The following is an 18804-nucleotide window of genomic DNA, read 5'->3' as shown; positions in this document are numbered from 1 at the left end:
TCAGGTGGCCAAAGCACTGGAGCTTCAGCATCAGTCCTTCCAATGAATATGCAGGGTTGATTTCCAATAGGATTGACTGGTTGGATCTCCTTGCAGTCCAAGGGACTCTCAAGAGTCTTCTCCAGCACCACAGTTCAAAATCATCAATTCTTTGGCAGTCAGCCTTCCTTATGGTTCAACACTCAAATCCATACATGCTGTTGTTGTTCAGTCACTCAATCATGTCTCTTTGTGACCCCATCGACTGCTGCACACCATGTTTCCCTGTCCTTCACCATCTCCTAGAGTTTGCTCAAATTCATGCCCATTGAGTTGGTGATGCCATCCAACCATCTCATCCTCTGTCACCCCCTTCTCCTCCTGCCTTCAATCTTTCCCAGCATCGGGGTCTTTTTTAATGAGTCAGCTTGTTGCATCAGGTAGCCAAAGTAATGGAGCTTCAGCATCACTCTCAGTCCTTCCAATGAATATTCAGGACTGATTTCCTGCAGGATTGACTGGTTTGATCTCCTTACAGTCCAAGGGACTCTCAAGAGTTTTCTCCAGCACACAGTTCAAAAGCATCAATCCTACAGCATTCAGCCTTCTTTACAGTCCCACCCTCACATTCATACATGACCACTGGAAAAACCATAGCTTTGACTAGATGGACCTTTGTTGGCAAAGTAATGTCTCTGCTTTTTAATATGCTGTTTAGGTTGGTCATAGCTTTTTTTCCAAGGAGCAAGCATCTTTTAATTTCATGGCTACAGTCACCATCTGCAGTGATTTTGGGGCCCAAGAAAACAAAGTCTGTCACTGTTTCCCTTCTTCCCCCATGTGTTTGCCATGAAGTGATGGGACCAGATGCCATGATCTTTGTTTTTTGAATGTTGAGTTTAAGTCAGATTTTTCATTCATCTCTTTCACTTTCATCAAGAGGCTCTTTAGTTCCTCTTTGTTTTCTGCCATAAGGGTGGTGCCATCTGCGTATCTGAACTTATCGATATTTCTCCCGGCAATCTTGATTCCAGCTTGTGCTTCATCCAGCCCAGCATTTTGCAAGATGTACTCTGCATATAAGTTAAGTAAGCAGAGTGACAATATACAGCCTTGATGTACTCCTTTTCCAATTTGGAACTAGCCATTTGTTCCATGTCCAGCTCTAATTGTTGCTATTGACTCCACATGGTTATTTAGGAGGCAGGTAAGGTGATCTGGTATTCCCATCTCTTGAAGAATGTTCCACGGTTTTTTGTGATCCACACAATCAAAGGTTTCAGTGTAGTCAATGAAGCAGATGTTTTTCTGGAATTTTCTTGTTTTATCTGTGATCCAATGAACGTTGGCAATTTGATCTCTGGTTCCTCTGCCTTTTCTAAATCCAGCGTGAACATCTGGAAGTTCTCAATTCATATACTGTTAAAGCCTTGCTTGAAGATTTTGAGCATTACTTTGCTAGTATGTGAAATGAGTGAAACTGTGCAGTAGTTTGAAAATTCTTTGGCATTGCCTTTCTTTGGGATTGGAATGAAAACTGACCTTTTTCAGTCCTGTGGCCACTGCCGAGATTTCCAAATTTGCTGCTATATTGAGTGCAGCACTGTAACAGTATTATCTTTAGGATTTGAAATAGCTCAGCTGGAATTCCATTACCTCCACTATCTTTGTTCATACTAATGCTTCCTAAGGCCCACTCTACTTTGCAATCCAGGATGTGTGACTCTAAGTGAGTGATCACACCATCAAAGTTATCCGGGTCATGAAGATCTTTTTTGTATAGTTCTTCTGTGTACTCTTGCCACCATTTCTTAGTATCTTCTACTTCTGTTAGGTCCATACCATTTTTGTTCTTTACTGAGCCCATCTTTACATGAAATGTTCCCTTGATTTCTCTAATTTTCTTGAAGAGATCTCTAGTCTTTCCCATTCTATTGTTTTCCTCTACTTCTTTGCATTGTTCACTTAGGAAGGCTTTCTTATCTCTCCTTGCTATACTGTGGAACTCTCCATTTGGATGGCTATATCTTTCCCTTTCTCCTTTGCGTCTCTTCTTTTCTCAGCTATTTGGAAGGCCTCCTCAGACAACCATTTTGCCTTGTTGCATTTCTTTTTCTTGGGGATGGTTTCGGTCTCTGCCTCCTCCATATACCTCCATCCATAGTTCTTCAGGCACTCTGTCTATCTTATCTAATCCCTTGAATCTATTTGTCACTTCCACTGTATAATCATAAGGGATTTGATTTAGGTCATACCTGAATGGTCTAGTGGTTTTCCCCACTTTCTTCAATTTAAGTCTGAATTTGGCAATAAGGAGTTCATTAACTGAGCCACAGTCATTTCCCAGTCTTGTTTTTGCTGACTGTATAGAGTTTCTCCATCCTCAGCTGCAAAGAATATAATCAATCTATTTCAGTATTAACCATTTGGTGATATTCCTTTTGTAGAGTTGTCACTGTGTTGTTGGAAGAGGGTGCTTTCTATGACCAGTGTATTCTCTTGTCAAAATTTTGTTAGCCTTTTCCCCTGCTTCATTTTTAACTCCAAGACCAAACCTGCCTGTTATTCCAGGTATCTCTTGACTTTGCATTCCAGTCCTATATAATGAAAAGGACATCTCTTTTTGGTGTTAGTTTAAGGAGGTCTTGTAGGTCTTCATAGAACCATTCAACTTTAACTTCTTCAGCATTAGTGGTTGGGGCATGGACTTGGATTACTGTGATATTAAATGGTTTGCCTTGGAAATGAACAGAGATCATTCTATCATTTTTGAGATTGCACCCAAGTACTGCATTTTGGACTCGTTTGTTCACTATGAGAACTACTCTATTTCTTCTAGGAATTCTTGCCTATGGTAGTAGATATAATGGTCATCTGAATTAAATTCACCCATTCTGGTCCATTTTAGTTCACTGATTTCTAAAATGTCAATGTTCACTCTTGCCATCTCCTGTTTGACTACTTCCAATTTACCTTGATTCATGAACCTAACATTCCAGGTTCCTATGCAATTCTGTTCTTTACAGCATTGGACTTTACTTTCACCACCAGACACATCCACAACTGGGCATTATTTCCACTTTGGCTCAGCCTCTCCATTCCTTCTGGGTCTATTTCTTTGCTCTTTTCCAGTAGCATAATGGGCACCTGCCAACCTGGGGAGTCCATCTTTTTGTGTCATATCTTTTTGCCTTTTTATACTGTTCCTACATGACTACTGGGAAAACCATAGCTTTGACTATACATATTTTTGTTGGTAAAGTGATATCTCTGCTTTTTAATACACTGTCTAAGTTTGTCATAGCTTTTCTTCCAAGAAGCAAGTGTCTTTTAATTTCATGGCTGCAGTCATCATCAACAGTGGTTTTGAAGCCCAAGAAAATAAAATCAGCTACTGTTTTCACTTTTTTCGCATCTATTTGCCATGAAGTGATGGTACTGGATGCCATGATCTTTGTTTTTGAATGCTGAGTTTTAAGCCAGCTTTTTCACTCTCCTCTTTTTCCTCACCAGCAGATTCTTAAATTCCTAGTTTTAGTTTTAAAACATTAAACAACTAGTTTTAATCTAGTTTATCACCTTCTTAAAATGTTCATCTAAAACTCTCACAAACCTTTGACCATGATTTCACTTCCAGAAATTATCCAACAGAAACTAAAAGTGTATGAACAAGGAGGAGACATTTTCTAGAAATAAACCAAATATCTAACAATAGAGGGTTTGTCAGACCAATTAGGGCACATCCCAATCCTTGAATACAGGGAAGCTATTAAAATATTAGATACAGAACCTGCTCAAGTTGTAGAATGAAGTTAAAAAGGAAATAAGGAACTTTCAGAACACAATTACAACCATGAGTTATGAACTCTTAATTAAAGGTTAAAACATGAACATGGTTCTATTTTTGTTGAAAATTCATTATGTATGAATTCACACCTCTCCTTCTCCCTATATACACACATATATATGTCTCCATACACATACACACACACACGCTATACGAAATGCAAAAATTTGGGGAAAGTTATAAACTGCTATTTCTTGGTTGTGTGGGGAAAGAGGTTTATGGGGATTTTTACTTAATGCCATATATTTCTATAATTTTTGAAGTGTTAAATATATATATATATATATATATATATATATATATATATATATATATATATATGTAAAGTATAGTGTTACTTTGAATATCAGAAAAGCAATATGTTACTCCACTAGAGGTCTGCCGAGGGAAGCAGTCCAGGACCACTTTCTCCTTTGCTCTGAACACCAGCCATCCTTCCATTAACTCATAAGAGGTGCTCAGGGTGTCTTCTAAAATGAAGGGAGTAAGTCTGTACCAAGCTTGCAGGCAACCACAATGCCTGGTCTGTTCTTTGGGTCTTCTGGATCACACTTCACAGAGGAGTCTACATATAGCCATTTCCTATCACTCATGGCTTTTCTAGGCTCCTATGTGAAAAACAGACTAGCTCAGAATCAAAGAATTTTGCACTTGAATCAGAATATAGCTAGGAATCACCTTTTAGAAATTCTTCCAACTTAAAAAGAAAAGAGCTTTTGTTTCAACTTCATCTTTCAAGGATAATGACTGAAGAGAAAACACAGATCTTTGTAAGAAACCCAGTGGGATCCAGTAAAAAGATGCTTCATTCCAGTTATTCTTTGTTTATTGACAATTCTTGTATAGTAAAACATGGTATAACTGTTTGCATGAATTTAAAATATTTTTCTTAGTTTGCAAATCCTTTATTTGGAAACATGCCTATCTTTTCAGTAGTTTGCTTCAGATAAGGGGGGGTGGAGGAGGGGGTTAGAAATTTTCTGAGTGGGCAACACCTCTCCACATGATGTATAGGCAGTTGTGCCAAACCATCCTACAGTTTCATAGGCAAACTGGCCTCAAGGATTTGGGGGTCAAATGTACTCTGGATAAGTGGAATTCACTCCTGTGCCTTATGATGCACTCTGTCCAGCAGGACATTGCTGGGATATTACAAGATGCTGAAAAATAGGAACTCGGATATTTCCCACTTGCTGCAGCATCTACTCCTCACATACTCCCTTCTACTGGGACTATAACGCTAATATTTCACATGAAACTCATTCAACATAAACATCTGAAACAGTAATACATTTTTATATCATTTAGCTCTATAGGTGCTACTGAAAGCAAAATAAAACCAAACCTGGGGAGGGGGGGAAATAGTGATAATAATTTCACTATTATCAAGACCTAATGGGTATTTTCCTTCACTGAAAAATCATATTCTTTTTGTGATTATTTGTTTGTCATGTAGCTTGACAATGGAAATGGAAAAATATATATATACCAAGTATCAGGAACAAAAAAATGGCGAGAAAGAGGAAGTGACAGATGGGAGGAAATCATTTGTTACAACATGAACTATTTTGTGTAAACAATGAGAATGTCTGAGTTTTAGTAAACCAGATGCTGCCAAATTACACTTCCTAAAGCACACTTTTTTCTGATAAAGCAGACTTGTAGTGCTGGAAATATATATATGTGTGTGTCTGTGTGTGTGTGTGTGTGTATGTATTACAAGCAAATATATCATACATATATTTAGCATGTTTATTATGAAAATGAATTCAGGAACATTTGAGTTATGAGAGTTGAAGGGAATTCCATGGTTAATAGGGTATTGTCTTGCCCCTTATAATTTTAACAAGATCTCTAAACACTACTTTTTAAAAACTGATTTAAAAATATGCATTTAAAAAAATGCAGGTGTTGAGGAATAATTGATAAACTATCACATTAAGGATATACCAGGGCTTCCCTGGTGGCTCAGCTGGTAAAGAATCCGCCTGCGATGCGGGAAACCTAGGTTTGATCCCTGGGTTGGGAAGATCTCCTGGAGAAGGGAACAGCTCCCCACTCCAGTATTCTGGCCTAGAGAATTCCATGGACTATACAGTCCATGGAGTCACAAAGAGTCGGACACGACCGAGCGACTTTCACTTTCACTTTCAAGGACAGACATTGGTCACTGTTGTTGCTGTTTAAATGCTAAGTCATGTCTGACTCTTTTGTAACCCCACTGCAGCCTGCCAGGCCCCTATGTCCATGGATTTCTCCAGGCAAGAATACTGGAGTGGGTTGCCATTTCTTTCTCCAGGGGATCTTCCCAACCCAGGGATTAAACCCACGTCTTCTGCATTGGCAGGTGGATTCTTTACCCCTGAACCACTACAGAAGTCCTGAGACACAGAGATACAGCCACAAATATGAAGGGAATTTCTAAGCAGGGATTTCTAAGTAGGACGACACTCCTGGTGAATCATGACCGGGACCAGAAGTGCTCCAGCTCATTTCTGACCTGAGAGTGGGCGTGAACAAACAGCAAGCCCCCAACCAGTGCTGGGGAGGGGCTGAGTGAGCATCCTTATTTATTTGCACTACCCACCCATGTAACAGCTGAGCCACCCCAGTCTCTGCGCTCCACATCTGAACAGTTTTCTATCTGCTCTCCAGAGTGGCTGTGGCCCTGGCTTTCTGCTGAGGTGGTTGAGCTGAAGCTTCTGGGGATTCTACGTACTACCTCCTTTCCAAAGCTTTGAATTTTGTTTTTTTCAAGAAAGAACTAAGAAATTCATGTGACAGACTTCTTATTTCATGCTTAAAACTTCTATTACTTATTTTTACCATCCTACTTCTTTCAGAGGAAAAAATAAAAAGTTTTAAAAAACCCACTCATCAAATGCACATTTATTTTAAATTAAATCTTATTTGTCAAATGTGTGTGTTAGTCGCTCAGTCACATCCAACTCTTTTCAACCTCATGGACTGTAGCCCGCCAGGCTCCTCTGTCCATGGGATTCTCCAAGCAAGAATACTGGAGTAGGTTGCCATTCCCTCCTCCACGGGATCTTTCTTACTCAGGGACTGAACCCTCATCTCTTATGTCTCCTGCATTGGCAGGTGGGATCTTTCCCATTAGTGCTACCTGGGAAGCCTATTTGTCAAATTCTACCAAAACAGTGAAATTAAAAACATATACATTTAGAATAACCTTAAATATAATGAGCTTTAGAATAAAATCAGGATTCTTTTTTCTATGCATGTCCTAATGTGGGTGAACCTATGCCCTATGATTTACCTGCATGTCATCAACCCCTCTGGAGTCAGACACAGGTGGCCAGCTCTGCGCCCAGGCTCTGAGGTCCCTCACACTGTGACTGTGCCTCATTCACTGCACACACCATTATGCAGGAGCTGTTTCCATGATGAAAAGGAGAGAAGCAACCCACGTCTACATATGGGCACTGAGACTCCTAGACCCAGGCTCTCCTTTTTTACTCCTTAATTTTACTGAGCAATAACTGGCAAATCTAATAGGACAGATTTCATGCATATGAGTGATGCATGATGCATACACACATATACATTGACAAATAATTATCAAGATCAAGATCGTATCACATAAAGTCATTTGTCTGTGTGATGGCAAATCTCAAGAATACAATGCTGTGTTATTAACTGCAGTCACCAAGCCACAAGTTAGATCCTCAGAATGAACTCCTCTTAAGACTGAAACTTTTTACCTGTATCTCCCCATCTCCCATTCCATCGGCCTAATTTCTCTTTGATCACAGAAGGTAGGTTTAACACTCTATTTTATAAGAAAGTTATAAATTCCTGTCTTCTAACACAGAAAACTGACTTACAAAATCCCTTAGAGTAAGACTTTTTAAAAAAGGAACAACAAATGAATTAGTTTCGCCTCCAATACCTGAAGGAGTGAAGGCGCAGCATTTCTTTGGTTTCCCAAAGTACATGAAGTCATATTATTACCAAATGTCTTATTCTTGCCTAAGTTTCTGACATCAGAGGAGACAGCTAAAGCAAGCAATAAGGGTAAAGATGCAATAACCACAAGCTCATAACAATAATTGAAAATGCTGATTACACTCCAAATCCTGAAATCAAAAGTAAATATCCACTGTACAATTAATTTTCAAAGGGGCGTCATTGTAGTGTAAATTGACCATATTAACCAAAAAGGGTTGTTGCTGATTATTAATTCTATTTCTATAATGGAAAAGTTTACTAACCCAAATTCCTTTCCTGACCTCCACTTTTCTTCCATTTGAGTAGCTTTCTGAGAGCAGTTGATCTGTTTTCAATAAAATGAAGCTAAAGTATAAACAAAAAATGATTCTAAATCACTTTCCCTGAAAGGCTGCCCACTTCCTACTTCACTGGGGAAAAAAAAAAAAACAAAAAACACAAAAAACAGACTCCACAGGGTCACTAACATGGATTTTGAATGAAAGGAGTCAGTGCTTCCCTGAGTTGCTGGGCTGAGCCCAGCCCAGCCCTGCTCATGGGCAGGAGCTGGGAGAAGAAGGCAGATGGGCCAAGGCGGCTGTGACCTGGCATACCTGGCATCTTTGCCCCAAGAATACAAAGCAGTGCTAACCACTGTGGACCATGTGGTATATACTGGGTACCTAGTAGGTATTGTGCTCATCCTTGGAATTGTTAAGATAACCTTCCGTAATTGGCCCTAGTTTTTCTTAATTTATAGTTGAGAAAAGTGAGACTCAGGGAAATGACCTTGCCACAGGGCTTCGCTGGTGCCTTAGATGGTAAAGAATCTGCCTGCAATGTGGGAGAACCTAGTTCAATCCCTGGGTTGGGAAGATTCTCTGGAGAAGAGAATGGCTACCTATTCCAGTGTCCTTTTCTGGAGAATTCCATGGACAGAGGAGCCTGGAGGGCTACAGCTCATGGAATCGCAAAGAATCGAACATGGCTGAGCAATTAACAATTTTCAGAAAGGTCTTAGAGCATGTAGGCAGCTGGGGTGAGATTTAAACCCAGCCCATCTGAGCATTCAATGTGACTTCAGATCTCCATCTACCACAAGTTACTCATCCGCAGCAGCCTTGCAGATGGGCTGGAACCAACGTGTGTGGCTTCAATCCAGCTTGACAGGTTATCGCCAGTGTGGCCTTGGGATATTTATGTAGACTCTTTATGCCTCAGTTTCCTGCTGCTGAATTGCTCACAATGCTTTTTGCCATGGAGGGTTGTCAATGAGAACCTAAAGCTCACATGCGAGTGCCTATCACAAACTAAACACTTGTTAAACATTTCCTATCCTTTTAGCAACAGATGTTCTTTCAGCATGTCTCGGATGCTTCTGAGTAGGCATAGGCATCATGGATCCTATATACTGGGTTTTGATTCAGACAGAAATTAACACTGTTGTTTTTAATATGAGCACAGGCACATCTACCCTCTGGCATGAAAACATAAAAATAAAATAATGTAATGTAAGCAATAAAATTTTAGAAACCATATAATTCAATAAAAATTAATTTTCATGAATTAAAAGATGTGAAGGTCCTATACAGCATCCTTTGTTCTTGCAACTAGAGATGATAAAACCTGTATGAGTAGTTCCCAATCAAGAGACAGTTCCAGAATACTTTGAAGTTTTTTACAGGATTTTATTCTGTAGAAGAACATAGTCTGATGCCTAAATTTCCTTGACAATATTCCTTGCTCAGATTCAGACACTGCCATCCACTGGTACCTTGTTCTTCCCAAAGCACTCCACCTGCACAGCTCTGTCTATATGAACTTTCTTCCTCAGACTGAGCTTCAAATGAAATATGCCAGCTTTCAACTCCATCTCTTAATGTGACACTACAGGTTCATGAATGTTCGATTAATTTTGCAATGGTATCTCTAAAAAATGCATTAGAAAGTATTAGGAAAGTAGAGATATTTTAAGGCATATTATAATTAGGAATTGCAATGAGACCATCTAGTTAACTAAACCATAAAATTAATTAGTAAAGATGTGGTGGCTGATAGGATTTCAGGGATTCCCATACGGTAAACAGAGCCTGTTGACAGAGTATTGATTTCTAAGCAGTTGAGGGCAGTAGAGTTAACCACATACAACTGAGTCTTGGTCAACATCTATACCACAACACGGTAAACAAAGTCACAGAAAGCACTATGAAACACTGGGAAGCCAAACTGTGCGGCAGGCTTGGATCCCAGGTGTCCTCAGGAAGCTGAAATAAAGGAGTGTTGATAACAGTATTAATTTAAAAGGGACAAAAGGTAAGTGCTTTACTTAGGTGTCCAAACCCCAATACACGCAGCAGCTGCGAGACGGCAGGAGTCGTCAGGGGCTGCCTGGGAAGCACCGGGTTCTTTGGGCTGGTGACAAAGTGACAAAGTGTGACAAGAGCCATCGTTAGTTGCATGGAGGGGACTGCTTAGCTTCAGGTAGAGGACGTTCAGTTGTCTTTAAACTGGGGGACTCACATGAAGAAAGAAGGCTTCCTGTGTGGTGTCAGAGGACCAGAAGAAAGGTGAGGTGGGGACACGGATACTGTAATGATGTCAAAAAAGTTTTTTTTTTTTTTAATTACTAGAGCTACGGAAAAAGGAGGCACACAGACTGTCTCTGGTGTGGTGAGGTCCTGCCATTGGCAGAGTTCAAATGGCCCCTAATCCCGTAGGCCCGGGCAGCCTGGCTGCCACTTCCTGTCAGGTGTCCCCTGAGCCCAGGACCCCAAGGCCTCGGTGCTCCAAGAGGGCGGAAGCCGCAATCCCCTTCCTGGGCCTCGCTCACCACAGCTGTGAGCAGGGTCACCTCGGTGCACAGCTGCGGTGGCTCTGAGACAATTTAGAAAGCAGACAGCTGGAGGGGGAGGTGCGCCTGTAGGCACAGGCTCTCTTGGGGGCCCACCCACCAAACCCAGAGGAGCTGGCCAGATGGAATCAACACTGCTGTTTACATGGAACATCCTGGCTCACGGGGGAGGGGAGTGCATGACGCAGCTGTGACTGGAGCCCACAGTGCACAGGAGCTGGGCCTTCTTGGACCACTTGATACAGTTAACATTAGCAAACAGGCCGGTAGCAGCTCCATGAAGGTTTGTGATCTTCTAGCGCTTTCCTTTCCCAAGGTGCTCAAGGCCCTGCTCAAGGAGCAGGCCACCCACAGAAGGCCTGGAGGTGCTGTGAGGCTGGCTGGCCGCACACCCTGGCCACCCAGGCCACAACGAAGGCCGACGTCTTTCTGACAAACCTGGCTGGTGTGCAGGGCTCCTAGACCCAGTGTCTCTCAGAAAAATGTTCAAAGATTAAATTTATAGAATGCAGCCCACCTTGTGGAGCACAGGCAGACTCCAGAGACACTGCAGGTTCCGTTCCAGACCAGGCAATAAAGTGAATACGGCAGTAAAGTAAGACACAGGAGTTTTTGCACTCCCAATGCACATTAAAGTTATATTTACACTATATGGTAGTCTAGTGGGTGTTCAGCAGCATCGTATCTAAAAAAATATACATACTCAATTAAAAAATACTTTATTGCTAAAAATGTTAACCATCATCTGACAAAGCAGGGTTGGCACAAATTTTCAACTTGTAAAAAAACGCAGTATCTTTGAAATACAATAAAGCAAAGAGCAGTAAAATGTAGGTCTGCTCATATATGTAAACACTGGTGCATTTAATGTATTGGTTCCATCTCTGAGATTTTAAACAAGTCATTAGCCTATTTTCTTCTATCAGAAACATCCTAGTTATAATATTAAATTGAGAATGGAGGTCCTTTGCTTTTATTTTTTTAATTCCACATCTGTTCACAGAAGTTGGCAGAAGACATGGGAGGGATTGTGAAATCTGGGCTTTCTCACGAGTCAGATACGGGAAGGGGGCACACAGAACCATCAGCAGAAGATGCCCCCCAGCCTTGCATGCCTCAGTGCAGGCACAGCCTGGTGAGCCTGTCCTCAGAGGGGGGCCACAGCTGGGGACGGCCGGGGACCCCTCGAGAAGGTGGCTCTGGCAGCAGGGCTCTGCAGCATCTGTTCACAACTCTCCAGTGACTAAGTGCAAAGTGCTCTCTTCCCACCTTTCGCCTGAATTCTTCCTGTGCCTCTGGGACCAAGTGTCCTCCTCAGCTATTTTGAGCAATTATTTAATCTTCTCATAGAAAGGAATGTTGCCCTCACTCTCAAGGCTTGTACCATCACACTGACTTCCAATTCTGAAAGCCAAATGTTGGCTTTTAATTCTTAAAAGAATGTATCACTAAAAAAAACTACCCGTTCCATGGCCCAAAACAGAAGAGTCAAATGGGGCCATTCTACCCTAGAAAGGGCATCTGTTAGAGCATCTGAAACATCTATTTAATCGATGAGACATGGGGAACGTGGACCATGGTCTTCACAGCATTCCAGGAATGGGACTGCGATCCACTGAATTCCAGAGAATAAACCAACAGAGGATACAAAGGAAACCACTTGTGAGCATACCAGGTTAGCGAGAACACAGGACTATTTCTAAAGTGATTTCCACTTCCTCTTTGAGGCCACGGGAGGAAGGAGGGAAGATGGGAGAAGACAGGCACTTGAGAAGAGCCTAGAGGGCCACATGCTATGCTGTGGGGGCCTTCCTCAGGCTTCTCACCTGCTCCCTCTGGAGACACAGATCCTGGAGCAGCAACTGCTGCATGGAAATCAGGTGGAGTCAGGAATCAAATCACTTAATTATCGGTTCACAGACAACACCTTAACACCTTCTATGAGTTACTTGTTCACGTATTATTTCAACACCTGGTTGAATATTTTTATCAATTGAGAAATCTGAAGCTTCAAATTACAAAGGACAGCTGCTTGGAGGGCCATGTTGTTTAAATAATTCAATTATTTCACTTTTATGTTGTTGAAGGAACATGGTCTTTGAAGCAAACTTGTACTATAGATAAGCAAACAGGAAAAAAGATAAAACCAATGATCTTCATAGGTTTTTCTATTTTCAGAACTCTTTGTATGAATACCTGGCAGGTAGGGACTTTATTTATAAAAATGGGATTCTACTGCACATAATTTTTACTTGCCCTTTTTTATTACTAAAATTAATAAATTGCAAAATTTGTATTTTAATAAATATTTAAATACAGAATACTTTTTACTGGCTGAGGAATATTTCATCATGTAGAGAGTCAAGTTATATATTTAAAGCATTCTCGATTGTCGGAAGGCTGTGAATGTTTCCAGGTCTTTAGAAACATGCTGGTGGCTGACACACTCACAGGAGGTGAAGAGGTGTGCTCCTCCCTTGACTGCGCTGGTCCCAACCAGGCCAAAAATTGGTTATTCAGAGAAATATAGGCTCTTTAGAAGTAGGGTTGGAAGAAAAATAAATGAGCTTTCTGTTTCCAATAATGCTACCTACACCCTCATTTATAAAGCAAAGGGGATTCTCCGTTTCAGCAACTACACCATTAAGGCAAAGGGCAGCTCTGGGGTCTGTTCTAGAAGGAACACCAATTTTAAATAAATGTTAGAGTAGTTATTAGGAGAAGGCAATGGCACCCCACTCCAGTACTCCTGCCTGGAAAATCCCATGGACGCAGGAGCCTGGTAGGCTGCAGTCCATGGGATCGCTAAGAGTCAGACACGAATGAGCGACTTCACTTTCACTTGTCACTTTCCTGCATTGGAGAAGGAACTGGAAACCCACTCTAGTGTTCTTGCCTTGAGAATCCCAGGGATGGAGGAGCCTGGTGGGCTGCTGTCTATGGGGTCGCACAGAGTCGGACACGACTGAAGCGACTTAGCAGCAGCAGCAGCAGCAGCAGAGTAGTTATTACTGTGAAGCATGATTTGAGAATATTTTCCTATTACATTTTTAATTATTTTCAAACTTCCTATAACAATTTACACTTCTAGTTAGAAAAATAATAGAATCAATTTCATTTTGAAGTTTGGGAAAAGATCAAGAGTATAGAAGGATATAGAGCTAAAAACATTTTTAGAGGTGCTTGTGTGTGTGTGTTGTTTGCAGTGGGGGGGGGGTGCGGGTACTCACTTAGTTGTGTCTGACACTTTGCCACCCCATGGACTGTAACCCGCCAGACTCCTCTGTCCATGGAATTCTCCAGGCAAGAGTACTGCAGTGGGTTGCCATTCCCTTCTCCAGGGCATCTTTCCAACCCAGGGATCAAACCTGGGTCCTCCAAATTGCAGGCAGATTCTTTACTGTCTGAGCCACCAGGGAAGGCCCTTTACAGGTGCTTAGGTGCATATAAGTGTATCACTCCTTTCTTTCACAAATGGGAATGTTCTGTGCCTGTTGTTGGACAAAGCATAGACTCCATCTTGGCTGTTGCTCACCAGGCACACTGTGATCTCCTGAAATCTCTTTACTCCTGTGCAGGAGCCACCGGTGGCCCTAGAAGAGGACACAGGCTTTATGGGTCCTGAGACTTATGCATGGAGAATTAGGTACAAAGTGAAAGTGAATACTTGGAATGAAAAGTCACAAGATAATTCCTTTATGCAAATTTCATAAAATATAAAACCCTGCCAGCATACTGCCAGGACCTCCCAGGGCCTTGGAAGGAGCTTCAGTTTCATTAGCTTTATAGTAAATTCCCTCCAGGTGAGTGTGGGTGATTTGTTTATCCATTTGTTCCTTGATGGATAGCTGGGCTGGTCAGTTTTATTTTGTTTTGCTGTGGGTGGGAGGTGTGAGCGGGAGCTTTGTCAGCTGAGCTCACTCTCACAGCAGCTGTGTTGCCTGCCTGCTCCTCTGGATCTGAGAGCCCTCAGGACATCGGGCAAGGAGCAAAGAGGAGGCTGGGGTCCTGTGTTCTAGGCAAGTGGCTCAGACCCCCCTCAGGAGGCTCTGGTTCTGTAGATCTGGGCAGCACACAGAAGTCTGAATTTTGACAAGTGTTCTCAGGAGTTTCTTTGCATGCTAACATTTTAGAACCAGTTATTCAAGGAAGATAAGGGGACAACAGAGGATGAGATGGTTGGATGGCGGCATCGACTCAATGAACATGAGTTTGAGCAAACTCTGGGAGTTGGTGATGGACAGAGAAGCCTGGTGTGCTGCAGTCCATGAGGGGGTCGCAAACAAGCGGACACGACTGAGCTGATTCATGCTCCAGAAAGAACTGAACTGAACCAATTCATGCTTCAGAAAGAACACAGGCTCAACCTCGGGAAAGTCATAGTCTCTCTTGCTTCCGTTTCCTTATCGGGTAAAGGAGGATGATACAGTGCATCTGGAGGCCTGGGGAGGAGCTGGGGTATTAAATTTACATTGCATTCATTCCATTGCACTAACTCCATTGCACAAGTGCGGTACAGGCAGTTTATTAACATCTAATCTCGGCAGAACCTCCAATAACTTCATGAAGAGAGCAGTCAAGAAACACTGCCGCCCCAGCGCCCTGCCCAGCCCCCAGCAAGGGCATGGCCATCACTCAGAGCCACTCTGGAGCGGGTGGCGAAGACATAGCCAGATTCTACCACCAGTGCAAGGGAGACAGAGGTCTATTTTTCCAAGGGAATTGATACGTTTCTACTCAACAAATGTAAAACTGGAAGCTGAGGAAAGAGCAGCTGGGCTTGGAACACATGATCAATCAATTTATATCCAAGTGGGAAAACATTTTGGTTTCCTGCTCCCGGAGATCATGATGCTTCATATCTTCCTTCAAGTAAAATATTCAGAAATAGAATTTGTTTTTAAATAATAGGTGATCTCTGTCATCTAATTCCCATAGCTTGGTAGAATTTTTATAAACAAGCAGAAAAACTGGGCTTAAATGGCCAAGACAGCTATTCCCATGACATGGTTTAGGCTTTTGTCCACTGGCGTGCCAGAGTTAACTCAGAAGCATACTTCCCTGTACACATGGGTATATCTTACAAGATTCTGAATGGTTAATATAACTATATAACTGGAAAATCAATGAAAAGTTTAAAGTCTACATTTTATCAAGATTTACAAAGAAAATTTTATCTAAATTAATATATGGAATTTAGAAAGATGGTAACAATAACCCTGTATATGAGACAGCAAAAGAGACACTGATGTATAGAACAGTCTTTTGGACTCTGTGGGAGAGGGAGAGGGTGGGATGATTTGGGAGAATGGCATTGAAACATGTATAATATCATATATGAAACGAGTGACCAGTCCAGGTTCGATGCACGATACTGGATGCTTGGGGCTGGTGCACTGGGACGACCCAGAGGGATGGTATGGGGAGGGAGGAGGGAGGAGGGTTCAGGATGGGGAACACATGTATACCTGTGGCAGATTCATTTTCATATATGGCAAAACCAATACAATATTGTAAAGTTACATTAAATAAAATTTAAAAAAATTAAAAAAGAAAATTTTATCTAAATTAGCAGAAAAAAACAGGGCTTCACATTGTAGGAGGAATGACAAAGATTGTGAGGATGCTTGTGTGGTTTATCAAAGCAGATGTGTCTGGTCAGCTCGACTAAGCATCTCTCTGTGCTCGGCAGCAAGTGGCCTGGACACTTTCAACACAGCTCACAACCGTGTGTCAGAGGCAGGGAGGCAGTACCCTGAGAACATGAGGAGGAACTGTGGCTCCAGACAGATGACAATTTCCAAACCAGACATGGTTGGTAAGTTTTAGTCTTTATACAGGTATACAGGGTTTAGTCTTTACTAAAACTGGACTTCCCTGGTGGCTCAGACGGTAAAGTGTCTGCCTACAATGCGGGAGACCTGGGTTCATTCCTTAAGTGGGGAAGATCTCCTGGAGAAGGAAAAGGCAACCCACTCCAGTATTCTTGCCTGGAAAATCCCAAGGACAGAGGAGACTGGTAGGCTACAGTCCATGGGGTCGCAAAGAGTCAGACATGACTGAGCAACTTCACTCACTTCAAAACTGCAAAAGAAGGTTTCCATATAACATCTGGAAAGATGATGAAGAAGAGACTGGGGATCAGAAGAAACACTAGAATTTAACCAGTAGAGAAGAGGGGTGACATTCTTATAAGAGGGGAGAAGTCTTCATTATGAAAAAATAAAACAGTATGAAGTGTTCATGCAACCCTAGCTGCTCATTTTCTTTTTTTTTATTCAAACCATAGTGTAGGCAGACCTCAGAGGTGTTTTGGGTTTGGTTCTAGATCATTGCAATAAAGTGAAAATCACAATAAAGTGAGTCACACAGATATTTTGGTTTCCCAGTTATATTTACACTATATCATTATCTATTAAGGGTTTAATACATTATATATAAAAAAGTAATGTACATACTTTAACTCAAAAATACTTTATTGCTAAGGAAACAATCCCATTTACTATCACAATAAAAAGAATAAAATACCTGGGAATAAATGTATGAAAGGAGGCAAAAGACCTATACTCAGAAAATTACAAAATACTGATGAAAAAATTCAGAGATGATACAGACAGATGGAGAAATATATCATATTCTTAGATGGGAAGACTCAATATTGTGAAAATGACTCTACTACCCAAAGCAATAATCTACAGACTCAATGCAATCCCTATCAAATTACCAATGGCATTTTTCACAGAAATAGAACAAAAAATTTTACAATTTTTATGGAAACACAAAACACCCTGAAAAGTCAAAGCAATCTTGAGAAAGAAAAATGGAGCTGAAAGAATAAGTCTTCCTAACTTCAGGCTACACTACAAAGCTAAGTAATCAAGACAGTATGGCTAGGACAGAAAGTTTAGGGATAAACCCATGCATCTATGGTCACCTAATCTATGAAAAAGGAGACAAGACCACACAATGGAGAAATAAATTGTGGTGCTGGGAAAACTGGACAGTTACATGTAAAAGAGTGAAATTAGAACATTATTTAACACCAGACACAAAAATAAACTCAAAATGGATTAAAGACCTAAACATCAGGCCATAAAACTCTTAGAGGAAAACACAGAAAAAACACTCTTTGACGCAAATCACAGCAAGATATTTTTTGATCCATCTCCTAGAGTAATGAAATAAAAACAAAAATAAACAAACGGGACCTAATTAAACTAAATGTTTCTGCAAAGCAAAGGAAACCATAAATAAGACAAAAAGACAACCCTGAAAGTAGGAGAAAACATTTGCAAATGAAGCAACGGACAAAGCATTAATCTCCAAATACACAAACAGCTCATACAGTTCAATATAAAAACAAACAAACAAACAAACAAAAAGTGGGTGGAAGACCTAAACAGACATTTCTCTAAAGAAGCTATACAGATGGCCAAGAGGCACATAAAAAGATGCTCAACATCACTAACTGTTAAGAGAAATGCAAATCAAAACTACAATAAGGTATCGCACACATTACACAATCAGAATGGACATCATCAAAAAATCTATAAACAATAAATGATGGAGAGGGTGTGGAGAAAAGGGAATCCTCTTGCACTGTTGGTGGGAATGTAAATTTATACAGCCACTATGGAGAACAGTGTGGTGATTTCTTAAAAAACTAAAAATAGAACTACCGTATGAGCCAGCAATCCCACTACTGGGCATATATCCTGAGAAAACCATAATATGAAAAAACACATGTACCCCAGCGTTCGCTGTGGCACTCTTTACAATAGCCAGAACATGCTGACAGATGAAGGGATAAAGAAGTTGTAGTGCATATATACAATGGAATATCATGCAGCCACATAAAGGAACAAAATAGGGTCACTTACAGAGACATGGATGGACCAAGAGACTGTCATACAGAGTTAAGTAAGTCATAAAGAGAAAAACAAATACTGTATGTTAATGCATGTATGTGGAATCTAGAAAAATTGTACAGATGAACCTAATTTCAGGGCAGGTATAGAGACACAGATGCAGAGAATGGACATGTTGGGTGGACATGAGGTGGGGAGAGGAGGAAGGGATGAATTGGGAGATTTGGATTGACATATATACACTACCGTGTGTAAAATAGCTAGCTAGTGGGAAGCTGCTGTCTATCTCAGGGAGCTCAGCCCAGTGC

At 41.1% G+C, this 18804-nt stretch overlaps 1 protein-coding gene across 1 annotated transcript in view; it reads right to left on the bottom strand.

Moving 5' to 3' along the window:
* EGFR (epidermal growth factor receptor) overlaps positions 1 to 18804 on the bottom strand; it is a 221650-nt gene that overhangs the window by 113532 nt on the left and 89314 nt on the right. The gene's annotated exons all lie outside the window — the stretch shown is intronic.

This window comes from Bos indicus x Bos taurus, chromosome 22, assembly GCF_003369695.1.
Source record: "Bos indicus x Bos taurus breed Angus x Brahman F1 hybrid chromosome 22, Bos_hybrid_MaternalHap_v2.0, whole genome shotgun sequence".
Lineage (NCBI taxonomy): Eukaryota > Metazoa > Chordata > Mammalia > Artiodactyla > Bovidae > Bos > Bos indicus x Bos taurus.
Note: the sequence above shows the minus strand (reverse complement) of the source record. Positions and strands in the feature narration are given on the sequence as shown.